The sequence below is a fragment of the Neomonachus schauinslandi genome, chromosome Y (assembly GCF_002201575.2).
Source record: "Neomonachus schauinslandi chromosome Y, ASM220157v2, whole genome shotgun sequence".
In the NCBI taxonomy this organism is placed as follows: Eukaryota; Metazoa; Chordata; class Mammalia; order Carnivora; family Phocidae; genus Neomonachus; species Neomonachus schauinslandi.
The window spans coordinates 2,643,409-2,648,738 of record NC_058420.1 but is presented as its reverse complement, the minus strand read 5'-3'; positions in this window follow the sequence as shown (position 1 = coordinate 2,648,738).

The window sequence follows — 5,330 nt, the reverse complement described above, 5'->3', positions numbered from 1 at the left end:
TGCCCCCAGCTTTGTTTTTCTTTTAACAACATTTCCTTGGCGATTCGGGGTCTTTTCTGATTCCGTGCAAATTTTAGGATTGTTTGTTCCAGCGCTTTGAAAAATGTCATTGGGATTTTGATCGGGATGGCATGGAAGGTATAGATTGCTCTGGGTAGCATAGACATTTTAACAATGTTTATTCTTCCGATCCAAGAGCATGGAATGTTTTTCCATCTTTTTGTGTCTTCTTCAATTTCTTTCATGAGTGTTCTGTAGTTCCTAGGGTATAGATCCTTTACCTCTTGGCTTAGGTTTATTCCGAGGCATCTTATACTTTTTGGTGCTATTGTAATTGGAATCGTTTCTCTAATTTCTCTTTCTACAGTTGCATTGTGGTTATAAGAAAGCAACCGATTTCTGTGCATTGATTTTGTATCCTGCCACATTACTGAATTGCTGGATGAGTTCTAGTAATTTGGGGGTGGAGTCTTTTGGGTTTTCTACATAAGGTATCATGTCATCTGCGAAGAGAGAGAGTTCGACTTCTTCTTTGGCAATTTGAATACCTTTTATTTCTTTTTGTTGTCTGATTGCTTTTGCTAGGACTGCTAGTACTATGTTGAACCATAGCGGTGAGAGTGGGCCTCCTTGTCATGTTCCTGATCTTAAGGGAAAGGCTCTCAGCTTTTCCACATTGAGGATGATATTCGCTGTGGGTTTTTCATAGATGGATTTTATGAACTTGGGGAATGTTCCCTCTATCCCTGTACTCTGAAGAGTTTTAATCAGGAAAGGATGTTGTATTTTGTCAAGTGCTTTTTCTGCATCAATTGAGAGGACCGTATGGTTCTTCTCCCTCCTCTTATTAATGTGTTCTATCACATCGATTGATTTGCGAATGTTGAACCACCTTTGCATCCCGGGGATAAATCCACTTGGTCGTGGTGGATGATCCTTTAAATGTATTGTTGGATCCTATTAGCTAGGATTTTGTAGAGGATTTTGGAATCCATATTCATCAGGGGTAACGGTCTGAAATTCTCTTTTTTCTTGCGGTCTTTGCCTGGTTTGGGGATCAAGGTAATGCTGGCCTCAGAGAATGAGTCTGGAGCGTTCCTTCTGGTTCTATGTTTTGAAACAGCTTCGGGAGAATAGGTATTATTTCTCCTTTGAATGTTTGTTAGAATTTCCCAGGGAATCCATCAGGCCCTGGACCCCTTGTTTTTGGGGAGGTTTTTGATCACTGCTTCAATCTCGTTACTGGTTATTGGCCTATTCAGGTTGTCAGTTTCTTCCTGTTTCAGTCTTGGCAGTTTATAGGTTTCCAGGAAGGCCTCCGTTTCATCCAGATTGCTCAGTTTATTGGCATAGGGTTGTTGATGAGAATTTCCAATAATTGTTTCTATTTCCTTGGTGTTGGTCGTGATCTCTCCCCTTTCATTCATAATTTTATTAATTTGGGTCCTTTCTCTTTTCTTTTGCATAAGTCTGGCCAGTGGTTTATCGATCTTATTGATTCTTTCAAAGAACCAACTTCTAGTTTTGTTGATCTGATCTACTGTGTTTCTGGTTTCTAATTCATTGATCTCTGCTCTAATCTTAATAATTTCTCTTCTATTGCATGGCTTAGGCATCGTTTGTTGCTTTTTCTCTAGTTCTTTAAGGTGTAGAGTTAGTTGGTGAATTCGGGATTTTTTTGTTTTTTGTTTTTGTTTTTGTTTTTGTTTTGAGTGAGGCTTGAATGGCTATGTATTTCCCCCTTAGGACCGCCTTTGCAAGATCCCGTAGGTTTTGGGCCGATGTGTTTTCGTTCTCATTGATTTCCATGAATTGTTTCAGTTCTTTTGGATTTCCTGGTTGACCCAAACATTCTTGAGCAGAGTGGTCTTTAGCTTCCAAGTGTTTGAATTTCTGCCAAATTTTTTCTTGTGATTGAGTTCCAGTTTTAAAGCGTTATGGTCTGAGAATATGCAGGGAATAATCTCAATCTTTTGGTATCGGTTGAGACCTGATGTGTGACCCAGTATGCGGTCTAATCTGGAGAAAGTTCCATGTGCGCTCAAGAAGAATGAGTATTCTGTTGTTTTAGGGTGGAATGTTCTGTATATATCATTGGGGTCCATCTGGTGCAGAGTGTCATTCAAAGCCCCTGTTTCTTTGTTGATTTTCTGCTTAGGTGATCTGTCCATCGCTGAGAGTGGAGTATTGAGATGTCTCCTACAATTAATGGATTGTTATCAATATCAATATGACTCTTTATTTGGTTAACAGTTGGCTTATGTAGATGGCTGCTCCCATGCTGGGGGCATAGATATTTACAATTTTTAGATCTTCTTGTTGGATAGACCCTTTAAGAATGATATGGTGTCCTTCTGTTTTCCCTATTTTGGGGGTTCCTCCTCCTAGTCGTTCTGTTGATGGGCGTTTGAGGGAATGTATAGAGTCCAAATTATTGAGCAGAACCCAAGCAAGATGCACCTGTTTTTTAGGGACCTTAGGGTTGCTGGCCTCTTGTTCTCCCAGCCTCTCTTCTGGGGGAGGGGCCTGCCGCACTGTTACTCAGGCAACCCTGTTTGGGCCGAGTTGCCCTGCGCCCCTGTGGCAGGGGATGGGCTCAGTGAAAACCGGTTTGGGGGGTCTTTTGTACTCTGGTGGCTTTCCCTGGTGGCTTTGCCCATCTCCTCTGAGAGTCAGAGCAGAAGAGATCTTTTCCAGCCCTCTGCCTCAGAGCAGCGAGTTCGCAGTCTGTTCTTCAGTGAGCTCCCCAGGCCATACTATCTCTGTTTCTGTCTGTGCTGCTTTAACCTTCAGGGTCCTGGGTTGCGGGGCCCCTCAGCAGCGCTCCCAAGTCCTGCCTCCAGGTCGGGCAGATCTTTGTCCTTTGTGCTCTTTGTGGCCCCCAGTTCACAGGCGCGGTCCCGCTGCTCCAGGTTTCAGTCGGGGTGGGGGGGGTGGGGGGGGGGGCTGCCCTTTAGTCCTTTCCCCGCCGATACCGGTCTGGGAGTCTGCGCCCCGCCTCCAGCGTGGGAGGGTATTGCCCACCGGTGGTGTAGGATCCTGTCGCCTGGCTCCCTCCCTCTTCCGTTGATCCTCTGATATCTGCCCTCGGAATCGCGGCTCCCCGCTTTGTACCTCGAAACCAAATGCCCGTGATATTCTGTTTGTAAAGATTCAGATCTATCTTCTTACATCTCAGGCTGATTTCGTGGGTGTTCAGAGTGGTCTGGTAGATATCCAGCTCAATTCCGGGGACCTGTTGGAATAGGGTCCCCTACTCCTCTGCCATCTTTGCCCTCTGTCTCAGGTTTTTCTATTTTTGCAAACAAAACAATGTCATTGGCGTTTTGATAGAGATTGCATTCAATGTGTAGATTGCTTTGGTTATGCAAATTTTAAATATTAAGTTTTCTAATCCATGCACATGGGATATAGATACCTTTCCATTTATCTGTATTTTCTGAGATTTCTCTTAGCATAGTTTTTTTTTTTTTTTAAAGATTTTATTTATTTATTTGAGACAGAGAGAATGAGAGACAGAAGCATGAGAGGGAGGAGGGTCAGAGGGAGAAGCAGACTCCCTGCCGAGCAGGGAGCCCGATGCGGGACTCGATCCCGGGACTCGATCCCGGGACTCGATCCCGGGACTCGATCCCGGGACTCCAGGATCATGACCTGAGCCGAAGGCAGTCGCTTAACCAACTGAGCCACCCAGGCGCCCTCTCTTAGCATAGTTTTATAGTTGTTAGTATACAAGTGTTTTGCCCCCTTGGTTAAGTTTATTCCTGAGTACTTATTCTTTTTGATGCATTGTGCTATCATTTTATTTTCTTTTAGGATTGTTGGTGTATGGAAAAGCAATCAATTTCTGTATTTTGACTATGTGTCCTGCAACTTTGCTGAAATTGTTTAAGTTTTTGAAAATCTTATTATTTTTTGTTTCCTCTCCAGATTATTTAAATGACCTTCGGGGTCACAATGATGATGAGTTCATTGCCCCTTGGGAGTTCTATGGAAGTTCTGTGTGTGGTAAGCAATATGGTTTTGTCAGTTTACTGGGAAATGAATGTATTACATAACATTTCTCCCTGGTGTGGATGAAGTCTAAGCGGATAGTGGGAGCTGTAAGCAGAGATCATTAGGAAATGTTGTCTTTTTCTTTAGAATCGTTTAATTAATGAGACCTAAAATCTTGATGGAGACTACTGACTCCTTTTTTTTTCTTTTCCTTCCATTAGAACCAGATAATAAAGCTGGGCATAATGTTTTGGCAAGCCCTCCAGGGCCTGAGGACCAGTATGATGAAGATAAGGCTAACAGTGATGTGTTTGAATTTGAATTTTCAGACAGCCCTCTCTTACCGTGTTATAACGTCCAAGTGTCTGTTTATCAGGGGTAAGCATTTATATCATATGATTAAAAAGCATTGAGTCCTGGGGTCGCTGGACCTGAAAACCCTTTTAAGCAGGGGAGTATGGGTGAGTACCTTCTAAGTGTCCATGAACCACACTTGATCTTCTCCAGAAAAGATTTAGTTATACATCGTGGGGATCAGATACATAGAACAATATAAACTGTCAGAGCACAAAACATTAAGATTGTCGTTCACTGGACTCCACAGAAGAGTTGGTCCCTTGGATACTTCAGTACGACATTCTAGAAGCTTCCCAATATGCCCTTATAGGTGCCCTCTCAGGCACATGAAGTGTACTGCACTATGTTGTTAGGCTCCCCTTCCATGTATGATTAGGAAAATCATTATTAAATACATGGTTCCTGGAATCTTTGTATGTAAGTTTTGCTTAATTCCACTGTTGCCCTCATTGTGGAGCCTGTAGGCTCTGGTGACCCGTCTCTTGGGATATATATATCAACAGACCTGTGCTCTGCTGAGTGTTAACAAAGGAGATTAGCGAATATTAACATTCTCAGTTTCTCAAATTATAAGTGTGTATGCCATTATAAACCATAAATTTTATTAATGATGGAAATCGTACACGTATATATATGTGTACATATGAATGCATGTGTATATATGTATGCATATGTATATGTGCATATATTATGTAGGTGCATATACGTATACATATGTGTGCATGTGTATATATGTGTATGCAAGTGTATATATGTGCCCTATTAAGGTTGCCCTATATTTTGTTTGCATATTATGTATGCAAGAGTACATATGTATATATATGCATGTGTATGTATACATGTGTGTGCAAGTGTATATATGTATGTGTGTATATACGTGTGTGCATACATGTGTATGCAAGTGTAAATATGTATATATGTATGCATGTGTATATATGCATATATGCATACATATGTATGCATGTGTGTATATATAT